The sequence below is a fragment of the Protopterus annectens genome, chromosome 5.part0 (assembly GCF_019279795.1).
Source record: "Protopterus annectens isolate FY-2018-M chromosome 5.part0, PAN1.0, whole genome shotgun sequence".
NCBI classification, from domain to species: Eukaryota; Metazoa; Chordata; order Ceratodontiformes; family Protopteridae; genus Protopterus; species Protopterus annectens.
The window spans coordinates 1120053942-1120068033 of record NC_056735.1 but is presented as its reverse complement, the minus strand read 5'-3'; the positions used below and the strand labels follow the sequence as shown (position 1 = coordinate 1120068033).

The window sequence follows — 14092 nt, the reverse complement described above, 5'->3', positions numbered from 1 at the left end:
AGGGCAATGCAGAGAATTGATAATGGGTTGAACCTGCAAGAAATCTGAGGTATCTTCTCCAATCTTGTCTGATTGGGACATGCAGGTATGCCTCCTTGAGGTCCAGTGTTACCAGCCAAGACTCCTTGCCCAGCATGTGAGGAAGCTGCTGTAATGTGAGCATCTTGAATTTTGGCACGAATAAAAATGTGTTTAGGATGGATAGGTCCAAAATAGGTCTCCAATCTTTTCCCTTCCTTGGTACCAGGAATAGTCTGGAATAAAAACCTTGACCCTGTTCTTGTGCAGGTACCTCTTGAATAGCTTTCTTGTCCATGAGATCTGAAATTAGTTTTTGTGCCTCTGCCCTTTGATTGTGTGGCAGGTTTGGCATGCCTCTCATTTTTGGAAGGGTGTGAAAGTGGAATCTGTAGCCTCTGTCTATAATGTCCAGGATCCATTTGTCTTTTGTGACAATATGCCAGTTTTTCGAAAATAATGCCAGTTTTCTGCCTAAAGGTGCTGCCATTTGAGCCTTGCTTGGCATGCAAAGGGGAAAGTCATTGGTTCTGCTTTCTGAATGGCTGTGAACTATCCTCACCACCTCTTTGTGTAGGTGCTTGCCATTGTCTGCCTCTAAATGATCCTTGAGATTGCCCTCTGCCCCTCGGGCGCCTGTATCTACCTCTTTGGGGTCTGTCCGTGGCTGGAAAGGACCAATTTTTGGAAGGCCAATTTCTACTGAAACGTGGAGGTTGTTCCTATAGGAAATCTTTCACTGTTTGCATTGATTTTGCCTTTTCCTCCATTTTCTTTAATACCTCCTCATCTTTAACCCCAAACAATACATCTTTTTGCAGAGGGGCATCTAGTAATTTAGCTTTGACATGATCTGGTAAGGTTTGCTCTTTGAGCCAGGCATGTCTACGTATGACTGATCCTGTAAGAGCAGCTCTACATGAGGCCTCTAAAGCATCAAAACCACATTGCAAGGTATGTTTACCCACTTGTTCTGCACTATGTATCAAATCCTGCAACTCCTTCAAGTCTGGTTGTTCAGGTTGTGACATTTTGCTTCTCAACTGTGATAACAGAAACTGTTGGTACTTTAACATATGAAACTGACAGTTTAATGCCCTCATGGTTAAGGTGGCCGAGGTGTATACCTTTTTCCCCCACCTTTCTAAATCTCTGGAATCTCTCTCTGAAGGCAATGGATTTTTAGCAGTGGAGGCCTTAATTCCCTTGGGGCCCTGTGAAATAGTTTCTGGGTCAACCGCATGGCTTTTGTATAGGAATTGGTCTGAGTTAGGAACCCGGTAATACCTGTCAGGCTTGACTGGGGCTGGAGGTAAAGAGTCTGGGTTAAGGCAGGCCTCCGAATACACATCATCTAGAATGTCTAAGACAGGAGGTATAGCCAGAGGCCTGTGCTGAGGGAGCAAGAGAAAATCCCTAAGCCTTTTCTTGGAGTCTGAGTACTCTTGGCCTTCCCAGTGGAAGTGTTCCCTCAAGGTATGCAAGGTTTCCCCAAAAGAGTAATCCTCAGGGGGGAGACAGAGGGAATGGACTCCTCTGCATCAGAATCTTCAAAAGGGGAGTATGAATGTTCTTGGTCTTCAGAATGTTCTAAAATAATGGAGGCCTGGTCGGAGGAGGGGAATTCTTCCTCCGCTCTGGGCCTTTTGTCTGGGGGGGGGGGGTTGAGAACCCCTGATAAGAGTAATCAAATCCTCAGCCATTTTGAGCATCTGCTTTTTAGGCATGGGGCCTTGAGAAGGGCCCTGTGGAGCTTGTCTTTTAGTATGCATGGCTGCTTTAGACTTAGTGAAAGCCTTGATGGAAAAAGAAGAGGAAGGCCTGAAGACCGCTTGAGAGGTGGCAGACCTGTCTAAACTCTGAGTTTCACCACTAAGAGTGGCTTCGGTATCTGTAGTCGGGGTGTGGGCCGAAGACCCTGCGACCTCAGGCGCAGTAGACACCGCCAATGAAGTGTCGTCGGTAGTCAGGGGCTGTGTAGGCGCCTCACTGAGAATCGGACCACCTGTAGTCGGCTTTGGCGTGGTGTTGGTAGAAGTCGCGGACCTCGTATGTCGGTCCTTATCTTTGCGTCTTTTACTCAAAACTGGAGTCGGAGTATCCGACGACATAATGTAATTAAATTTTTTGCCAAAATAGTGTTGGGCAAACTCCGCCCAATGCTTAATAGTGCGTCTGTTGAATATAGCACAAAAACGGCAGGCCGAGACATCGTGGTCTGGGCTTAAGCAAGGAATGCAGAGGGAATGAAAATCCTTATGCGGTATTTGCTTCCCACATGAAATGCAATTATTAACTTTGTCTGACATCGGTCTGAGGCAAGAAAAGTTTCCCCAACGGGGTACTTAGCTTTCAAGAAGACTTCGGTTGAAAAATATTCATAATCTCAGGAGCTGGCCGACTGGCACTTGCGAACTGCTTCTGCTTCGGGCACCGTGCGGCAAGAAAGACTGAAGAAAATGGCGTTGGCTGGTTCTTTTATACCCCTGTTGCACTGACGTCAGGGAAGAAGCGATGAAGACCGACGCCGGACCTAGACTTTGGAATTCGGCCGACTGAGGACCCGCCTGACGGCAGGAAAACCCATCTGTTATGACTGCAGCTGTATGCACGATGAACATCTGTGCCAAACTTCCCCAGGAGTGTCTGTGTGTTTGTATATAAATCAAATCTCAAAGTTTGTGTGTCAGCTACTTGGGCAGGGACACAAATCACTGGTTGGACAGAGAGGGCACTGGAGATTTTGGCTTGACTATTTGGCTGAGATCTGAACCCTATAGCTGTGCCAGTGGGGAGTCTTATTGGTGATCTGGAGGGAAATGGATAAACCAGCCCCAGACTGACTCTGATCTCTGTGTGCCCATAAGGGAAATTGTACTTTACTGTGTGTGTACTTGTTATCCTCCTAATGTGGACACCCCTCACTGGTGTTAATGGTGAGGACTGAGGCTCTTGATCACTGGGCCAGTGCACGGGGGTCACAGTCATTAAAAATACTCCCTTTATAATTTAGATGATTAAGTCACAGCCAGAAAATATAGCATAGCACCTCCAAAGTGACATATTCCACTGGTATAGTATGGTGCGTTTTGGTTACTCTACTGGTGAAAGAAGTGTGATTCATTGAGTATCAGTTTTCTGAGGCTCAAGACACCAAGGATAAGATCGCCAAGCACTGTCTTCCTACTTTTGGTTCTAACCAAACTTGTTTGGTTCAAGAGTGTTGAAGGTCACCTCTGTCCCTGTGGAAAAGGTCCATGATGATTCTTTATAGTTCCTAGGGTCAGTTGATGGATGTGTAGGCTTGTTCAGTTGTGAAGATAGTTCATGTTCTGCATGTTACCAGATTGATGTGCATTGTATATCACATATTTGATATTAATTTATGTAGTGTAGTTGATATATTTGTGAACAAGTAATTAGACACTATAGTTGCAGTGCATGAGGGGAGACAACACATGGCTGCATTGTAAATATGTGACATATTGTTAGGTAGGGCCTTCATTTTGTTATGTTTCCACATGTAGTTTCATGGCATAAAGAGCAAATGGACAGTAAACAACACTAATACATACTAAGATTTACTATGCATAGCACAACATCGAGCAGTGGGTTTGCAAAACAGTTGGCAAAGTGATTGGGCATGCAAAATACTAATTTTCATTGCTTTCCCTGTTTGTGCAGAGTGAAGCAGTGCACAAATGCAAGCTGCATTGCTAAAAGTCTGAGAGTTATTATTGAATCTACGAAACACAACTGCTACTTTTCTGAATCTGTGGCAGCAGGTATAAATGCATTAACACATTTATTTTTGAGCCCAGGTGATAGTGGGTTTGAATCCAGGTGTATCTAATACTTTTAAAGTTTAAATAAACAATGATAATGCAATTGCATTAATTCTTTATAGTATATGTATTGCTGTGTGTTGGCATTGTGCAGCGGGTTTAAGTGGCATTGCACAGAGGTAACCACAGCATTGTAGGGCAGCTCACTGTCTCTTGCCATTGGTGTGTGATGCCAGACTCCCTGCAAACATGGATGCCCAAACTGAAGGGATCCATTTCTTTTACTAATACTTATGTGTGTCTGTGTGATTCTATTTTTGACTGGATTATAGGTTTTAAAACTGCGTAGATAGGAAGGTGTTGAATTGGGGAGCAAGCAGAGGGAAGAACAAAGGGAAAGCAATACAGGAATGTGCAGGATGGAGGTAGGTAAGAACCATGGCTATCCATTTCTTCAACAGTAAAAACTGATATGTGCAGAATATTAGCCAAATTTGAACTGTCAACTCCAGAGAGAAGGGTGACAACAACGTAATGATGTTGTATAACCAGCCAATTGGAATTAATCAAGTGTGTGAAGACGACATGTGAGAAATGGAGAGCTGTGTGTGGGACAATATATTTTGTTCTGGGACAGGTGCTCATATTGTTTTCAGTTCATTAAGAGAGAAATGCTAGGTAAGGGATATAGGTATTTCTCGGTCAGGAAAGTTGGATAGGTTAGGAGGCAAATGGAAAGAAGCAAACCCAAGCAACAATGCCAACCACATTTGCTTAATGTTAAGGGGAGAGCAGCAGTGCCAAACAGGGATGAAATAAATATTTGAAACAGGAAGTTTAATTTGATGCTTGTCCTTAGTTTGAGGGGTGTCTACTGATGTTACTTGGAAATATATATTGAAAATTGGAAGGTAACTGTTAGGTGAGTTAAGTTTGCAGACATGCACTAGGGACATAAATGTCATGACCTGACACATTTGCTTTTGGCTTTATACACAGATAAAATTGATTTTTAAAGTGTGGGATTCAAACTAGGCCTAAGGGACAAAACATTTTCTTCCACAGGATTGATTCTCCATTTTTACCACAGAAGACGTGCTGCTCAGACATAGTCAGCAGTCATTCATCAGTACAGCTGACAGCTTGGGGTGTTACACATTTATGTGTGTGACCTGACAAAGTTCTTGTATATAGATCCAGTTAGGTACGTGTCATACATCTGAAAGCACAGCAAGGGTGTATTAACTCCTCATACATATAATTCATATCAACTCTGCTATCTAAAGTGTTATAAGTAAAAGTGAATATAATGAAAAGTGAAACAACAGTAAAATGTCTGGAATATCTTGTATTAGAGCCTAGGACCATGTGTTTGGCAGTCCTAAACTTATACCTGTTGCCACAAGAATGTGAAAATAACACTTGTTTATTTTACAGTTCATTACTATAAACTACACAGTCACAACAGTAAAAATAGGTTGCACATCCTGTACTGGAACCCAAGACCATATGTACTCCAGCCCTTCACTTATCCCTGCTGCCACTGGACTAGTTATATCACATTTCCATAATTTCCTTCTCATTCTTAAGTACTCTGTGTTAACCGCTATGCAACACCGCTTAATGTGTTTGAGCAGTTCCCAACATAATTAACTGAATGCATGCATTTTCAATTATTGGCTGTCTGCATCCTATCTGCAGGAGTTTTATGAGTGCTGGTGTTGGGGAACCTTGCTAACCTTTGCGCAATGGAAAGCAAAAATTTCAGCAATGTATTGTTTTTGACCATTGCACTTTTACAGATACCGTGTCTGCAGGTGTTCTGTCTGCTTTTTATTTGGGCCACTATTCCATGTTTGTGCACTAAGTGTCATGCAAATAGGATAAGCACAGCCGAACCTGACATTCATTTTCTCAGTTTTCTTTGTTTGAGTTAAGCCACACACCCTGAAAAGACTGGCAAAAAATAAATAAATAAAAGGGAAATGTAGCTGAAATGAAGAAAAACAGTCTATGAAATAAACACTACAAAATGTTTGTTAGTACACATAAAATATTTCTACATATGTCTGGATTTGAACTCACACACCAGTGAAACTTCAGAATACAGTAAGAGTGCCTTATCGCTTTTTGCCACACAAACAGCTTTGCAGCAGGAAACTGAGATCATTCTGCATACAACCAATTGCAGCATCATCCACAGTACTAAGAAACCACATAACAGTTATTTGTGCGTGTATTAATTTTGGATGTAGTGCAATGAATGATCACACAACCATTTATGACTACTGTTTGCAAAAATGCAGCTCTGTTTTACTTCTGTGTGTTTGTTGTTTAGTCTTGTCTTTTCTGACCAGTAATCTGAGACATGCAGTCTGTAAGGCATTCCATATCATTGTCCTTAAAATGTATGAGGATATTAATTGGCAGTAATACAGTTGTCAACAAATAAAGGGGAGAGTAGATGTTAATGAAAAGAACCTGTGAATTGTATGCTGCTTACTTAGATTTCCAACCTTGATAAAATTACTTCTGTACACTTTGTAAGTCTAACCTGACACACCCACTGGAGGTAGTACAGTCTGTATTGCTGTAGTGTTTTCCTTCTCCCTACCAGCAGTCATTCACAGTTGTAATCCATTAGCAACAAAAACTGAGGGAGCGCCTGCACTATGTTTACGTATGCTACCAGAGCCATGTATTTAGCAATTCTAAGGAGATCCACCTCATTTGCATATTCACAATGGTAACAGCTCTGAAGCTTCACTATTAAAAGCCAACTATGTAGTTAGCGACCTGAAGTTAAGGAGACTTGTTTATGTGTAGAACACAGAAGAGGCTATTACTTTGGGATACATCTGCATAAAAGACTACTGAACTGGAAAAGGTATGCTTGCATTTTTCAGCCACGTTAAAATCTATTTCATATATATTTAATTAGCATTGCACGTTTTCCAGGGTAACTGTTGCCCTATCCCTAACAATTTGGTGGGCAGAGGTACATCAGAGGAAGCAAGCACAGCAGCAGGTTGGCAAGACTAATTACATGTAGACATCAGTTTGCCATTACATAGTTAGAGTTCTTCCTGGAGATACCAACAGAAGGCAAACCAGGTACTCCCAACTCATAATCGGACAACATATGCATAATTCAGGCTGGCTGGCTCCAGCTTCAGGGGCCACAGAATGGTATGAAGTACAGTGCCTACTACATCACCAAACACTGTGTCTACAACAGGAAGCCATCTCACACAATTTCATCATAGACTCATACTTAAGAAGGACCGGTTTTCTGTCATCAGAAAGGTACCCTGCTTATCCAACTTCAGGTGCTGACTGCAGTGAAGAAAACAGTGGAGTGATGAAGCTTCAATCCCAGAACTATACCCCATGGTCAGTTAAATTCAACGCTTATTTTGCATAGAGGCTGCTTATCATCTGCAGTGAACAAGGACATTATGGCAGAACATCATGAACTTAGAAAGATGGAAGTGCAACACTTACGAAAGATAGCTGAATAATAACTTCTTGTACCATGCCAAACATTATTGTCTGAATTGCAGAACCTGGGTGTTACCTGTAAGACACACATTGCACCTTACAACAATACTTTGTGTTGACTGGAGCTTCATGCCTGTTTGATCACCCCGTTACCTTTCCGGTGTTCTTCCATCGGAATGGAAATTCCTGTCTTATGTAACACCCCTTTTGGAACCTGCTGACATTACCTGCGCTATATTGTGGTACCGAAGGTGTAACATGTCAAATTTGTTGTAACCACAATTTATGATACTTAACACTCAGACTACACAGTATTCTCAGCTGTACACCTTTCCAAAAGCCTTACTGTTGACTACTGTTCATGTTGATAATTATAGACAGGGTTCAAATGGCATTTCTGAAAAGTACAGTTCTTGCTCTGTATGCCATTCTTCAGCAGACAAAGTGCTGTCCATCAGTAGAGTAAATGCCCCATTCCACCCCGTGTCAACCTCTTACAGGTATGCAAAACACAGACCACCATGCACACACACAACAAAAAATGTAGTCTTTTATAGGCACAAAAAAAGAACATGACATGTCACAACAGACTTCTGCCCCAAGGAATCCTATAGTTGTGGAATAAACTTCCTGTGTAGGTCAAGCAGTTCTACACATGGTCTGTATTAAGTAATATTCAGAATGAATAGCCTGGAAATACTAAATCCTCTTTGGGTTATATAGCACGGTGCTTCTTGACCACGGTTGAGTTTAACTCTATCCTTGCTTGGTCTTATGTGGCTATGCTTCTCAGTGGTCCTTTGAACTTCATGCCTAGCATACACCTATGAACTTAATCTAATATATAATGACCAAGTACCTTACAAATGTGCATGCTGCATATAGGATACATACGCCGACAAAAACACGAGTTTATTTATGAATGTATTTCTGTGATCTATCTCATTAGAATGCCATTATATGCTCATAACTATATACTACTGACCACAGCAATTTGCATATTACCATTAGTGTGGTACAGGCATCTCTGAACTGCACATGCCCTCCATGTCAACAATTACTGTATAGTTTAGATTTACACACTGTGCTACTATGCATTTTATGTTCCGTAAGAGTAGCACCTACATATACACCCACAGCAAAGTACCTGTAAACAAACATTTAATTGTTTACTTTAATCGGTAACAATAATCACAACTATATGTATACTGCGTCTCCAAGCTACCCTGAATTCAACTTAACTTATATTTTATAACATTTAGTTTATTAGCCTTATGTTTTTATTAAGCTGTTTGTTTACTTCTTCATATCAGCCTGATAACCAGGTAATAGGATGTATGACAGACCTTCTTGACTCAAAACTGGAGCTGCATGGTGCAAGACACATACAGAAAATTGTAAATGGAGTACCGAATTATACCACGTTCTGAAAGCATGTCAAAGTCTTTGGCAAAATGCTGAAGTGGAATTCAAGCAAGATGCTGGTTGATGAAATTTAAGAAATGAAAATGAGGTCAAATTGTAACTACCACTTTGCTAGCAAGAATGACATTATTGTATTTGCCCGAATTTTTATATGTGTGTATGTACATTTGTAAAATGTATACATATCAGTAAGCTGTTTAATAGAGTGCATATGTTAAGTTTAGAAGGATCTTTGCATTTTTTAATATTTGTATACTTTTATGTGCAATGGTGTTCTTTTGACACACGAGTATGTATTCTACACGTCTTGCATGGTTGTGATTCATCGCCAAAGTGTCTCTTTGCAACAAAGTATCATACTAACTTTTAATTGTAATTTACAGAGTTCCAGTATCAACCTGTACCACTATATAAAACAATAACTATTTGTGCCTAGATAGAACAGTTACGAAACAGTCAATTAAATACAAGTATGACATGACTTTGGAACTTTTTTGTCTGCTTGCTTGTTTACTTTGTAAAATAAATGAAAAAGCAATTTGAAATGGAATGTGCGTCTGTTTACTAACTTATGTCTGTAGAAAGTCTACTGGCGAGTTAGAAACAAAAAAATGCCTGTACTGTACAGGAATATACATGCAGTAAAAGCCAATTATTGCCAATTATTGTCTTTGTAATTGAAGACATACCTCTCAAACTTATAGTCCAGAGAGAAAGGCCTTGGCATAAACATTTCATTGGCTCCAGTAGTTACCATTGTGCAAGATAGAGCAGAGGACAGTAACCTTACTCAAAAGAGTGATATTACAACAATAAGGTACAAGCAGAACACAGAGTCCATCGGACTCGAACAAGACTATTTACTCCCCAGGAAATACCCTCTACGACTTACACCCAGTGTTGTTAAATATCTGTTCCTCACTGCACTCTTCCAAGATAAATGCACTACAGCAATGAGCTGTAATAACAGCCCGGAGTGTCTCCTATATGGTTTGAAAAATGATTCCTCAGACACACTACAATGTCTGTACAGCAGCAGCCTCCAGGCAGGCCTCATCCCTAGGGAATGCAGGACAGCAAAGGTCATCCCTCTACATAAAGCTGTACCATGAACAGACCCTGTGAGTACAGACCCACAAGTTGGACTACTTGTAAAAAAAATGTCCATGGAAAAAGTAATCATGGATCTAATTAATACACAGGAAATATTCAAACAATGCACCTATCCCAGTTTGGTTTTGTAAAGGGTAGGTTGCAACAGCTAAATCCAGTGCACTATGTTCACAAGGCCACTTGAGTCATGGATGATGGACAAAAAGTGTTTACTGCCTACTTCTAGCTGGTAAAGGCAATCACTATACTATCTCACTAAGGTATTATAGTCATTTTCAAAAATGTACACACAAATTCCTATGTAACATCATCATGGACGTTATAAACAAGGACATTGGCAACTTCCAAAAGCTTGACCCCACACAGTTTGGTTTTGTCAAAGGGAGATCATGCCTGTTAAACTTGGTCAAATTCTTTGAAACAGTCACCAAATACATGGACGAGGGGAAGTCGGTGAACAGCGCCTACCTTAACCTCGCGAAAGCCGTTGACACTATTCCCCACTTGGGCATTAATAGATAAACTTTCCCAGCTAGGCATCGACCTGTATGTTACCAGATGGGTAGCTAACTCACTGATAGAACCCACTCAGTCAAAGTAGAGGAAGCCACCTCTAGTAGTAGACCGGTAACGAGCGGTGTACCCCAAGGATCGGTCTTGGGGCCTCTACTGATTGGAATATACTTTTCTGAGGTACAAGCCAAAACCAGTGGTCTGTGGCTGACCAGGTTTGCAGATGACTGCAAGTTGGGTGCTGTCTTAAATTCCCCTAGTGATGTGAACATCCTCCAAGAGGGCCTTACCCAAACTAATGACTGGTGCCAGAAGCATGGCCTCAAACTGAATGCCAAGAAATGCAACACTATCATCTTTGCAGATAATGTCACCCCCACTAATTATCACATTAATAACAATGTATTAAGCATGCAATCAGTTGTGAAGGACTTAGGCACACAGGTTGATAGCAACCTGACATTTGACCATGACGTTGCCTCTGTTGTACAGAAGGCTTTCTACATGGCCCACCTCATAAATAAGAGTATTTCATCCAGGAACAAGGAGGTCAAAACATCCCTGTACTCCTCCCTTATCAGACCCATTATCGAGTACAATGCCCCTTCGGCATGTACCTTGCCAAGCATATGCAGCATTTGGAGAGACAACAGAGGTTCCTGACCAGGAAAATCCAGATAGGCTAAAACCCCAGTCCCTCTACTCAGTCTCATACAGATTGCTCAGAGGTGACCTGTGTCTGGCATACAAGGCCATTTCAGATCCAGCCTTGATGGAGTTCCTGCATACCCATAAGACAAACTCCACTCGTTCAACCCACACGCAAGGCCTTAACCTGGTCTGTGACATTAATAGAACTTGTTGGCGGGATAGATTTGTGTCCCAAAGACTCCCCCATCTGTGGAATAGACTCCATCTCAATGTCAAGCAGAGTACCTCTCTAGCCCTCTTTAAAAGGAACCTGGATGGGAAGCAGAAACTATACCCCTGGGATCCCAACTGTGTCCCTGCTGGACAGGGGAAACAGTTGTTGACTTTGAGAAAACATGGGTGAAATTCTTGGCTAGGCTTATAAGGGCCTCTGGGCAAATAGCCTAGTATCATCTTATGAGCCTATAATAGAAAAGTATATATATCTACAGTATGTCTATATATATATATATATATATATATATATATATATATATATATATGTATGGGTGTGTACACACACACACACACACACACACACACACACACACACACACACACACACACACACACACACACACAAAATGTGGTAGAAGACATGCCCTGGCTCAATGCATATTTAAGGACAGGGTAACAGGACAATCCCAGCGTCACAGAGACCCATAACTTAAGATTGGAGACATGCACTTGTTCAACCCATATTTAAGGGATAGGGGAACCGGACAGATGCAGAGTCACAAAGACCCATAATTTTGCTTTATTTTTGTGGAAAAACAATGGAGAAGGTTATTTGTATAATGTATCATCAGAATTGAGAAGACTAGCCCCCAGATTCACTATACTTCCATGCAGGACTAGCTTAGTCCTGCACAGAAGCAAACATTTAGGAGCAGGACGGCAGCACACCAGGCATATTAATGAAGGCACACTGCCTGAGCTCCTAAACAGACACGGAGCATGTATGAGTGCAGGGGGTGTGTCTGAGTGCAGAGCTGACAGAATATACATGCCCCTGCAATCAAGAACAGTGTTTAGGAATAAGAATGAGTGAGACTGCTCATAGGTGTTTGCATACCCCCAGCAATACCCCCCAAGTTTATAAGAGCAATAGTTAATATATAAAATATAAACAAGCTTCTTTTTTTCAATCAAACAGATACAATTTAACTGTAGGTGTGGGGGTCTGTCCATTGCTTAGCTATGTTTATTGCGGCTTAAATGACATGCTAGGATAACAATCAAGTTATATGCAAATGAAGCAGTAGTGCAATAGTGTAGTGGCAAAGCATTCACCTTATGAGCAGTCATTCCCAGATCGAGTCCCACACCAGTACATTCCATTTTCCATGTCAAATCCCTTTATGAACAATATTTTTTTGTTGCATAACCTACTAACATAAAACTGGAGTACTGCATTAAATGTCGATGTGAGGTGTCATTGTCATAATGTTGTAAAATCCACAGATAATCACAAGTGCCCCATACAGTATATGTACACATGAATCAGGGATACAAATTGAAGGTACAATGTCTAATGAATGATAAATCCATAGAGTTTACAAATCCACCACCTTCCAAAAAAACATTTTACATTACTGTCTAAATTAGTGCTGTGGTAAGCGGGTGTAAGCACTATTAAGCAAGAGTAAGCATATTTAAGCAGTAGTAAGCTGGTTTAAGCCCGTTTTTGTGGGGGTAAGCAATGCGCACACAGGTTAAGCAATATTAAAGTGAACTCTCTGTAAGCATATTTAACCAGAGGTTAGCATTGCTTATCTCGCAAACCCACTTACAATTGCTTAAAAGTGCCTTAATCACTCTGTATGCAACAGCCACTATTCTGGCCAGAAACAAAATAAACAGCCTTTGCAGGTCTTGAACCCAGGACGCTGTATACTATAGTCACAGTAGTTAACCACTAAGCCATCACAGCAGTACATAGGATTGAGGTATCACCAGACAGATCCTCACTATAGGAAAATCAAACTGAACATGTGAAAGGAATCGATATACAGTTTTATGTTGTATAACATAAATATGTGAACTGGAGTACTGCATTAAGCCCAGATGTGAGATGTCATTGTAATAAAGTGTTGAAATCCCCTAATAAACACAAGGACCCCATACAGTGTACGTAGACATGACTCATGGATACCAAACACATATATAACATGTAATGAATAATAAATCAATGCCAAAAAGCAAATAGTATGCAAATGAAAAATTAAGCAACACTAAGCATTGCACAGTCCAGTGTATTATGCGCATGCAATGTGCAGGCCAGCTAACTCAGTTTGCCCATTGGTATACCCCTTTAAGCAATGCCAGCTTCAGGTAAACAGGTTTGCACATAGCTTATTATTTTCAAAGCCGTCCAATCACAGCAAAGTGCAGGAAATCGGCCCTATTTAAACCCAGTAGGTGGGAATACATCTCATAACTGGTTGTGGCTTCCTCCTGTAGGCATTATGACTGGTATGAGAGAGGTTAAGCGCTTTCGGGAACAGTGCTGGGAGCATCATGGCAGGACTCCTTGTGAAACAACATGATCAGAGACTGCTGCAGGGCCAGTACCAGGGTTACCAGTACAAAGTGGAAGCCTGGGACTGTCTCGCCCATGACCTCACCAGTATCACTGGCATACCCTGAACTGGTGAGCAGGTCAGGCATCACTATGCCGACCTGAAGTGGAGAAAGGATGATCTGTTGGATCAGTGAATCCAAGAGGCTAGGAGGACGGGGACATCTGGGGCCCACCACAGGGACCTCCTCATCTGCTGACCCTGCACCACCTTTGGGTGGAACCACTTCAGGGGATGGGACACACCCCCACCTGGGAGTGGGGGCGGACAGCACACTGTCACCCGTCGCCAGGTCTGGGACGTGATGTGTAGCGAGCTCCGCATGGAGTTTGGAGATCTGCTACACCAGCTTGAGGGCCATGTGTTGCAACTAGAGGGTCAGCCTGGCCCTCCTGATCCCCCAGCACAGCCATCTTCGTGGTTGTGAAGGTGCAGGATTGACTGCCCATGGCTGGGGACTTCAGT

General features: G+C 41.7%; 1 protein-coding gene across 1 annotated transcript in view; it reads left to right on the top strand.

Annotated features, from left to right (window-relative positions):
• The window catches only part of LOC122802330 (mannosyl-oligosaccharide 1,2-alpha-mannosidase IB-like), a 2920195-nt gene that overhangs the window by 1090005 nt on the left and 1816098 nt on the right, over positions 1-14092 (top strand). The gene's annotated exons all lie outside the window — the stretch shown is intronic.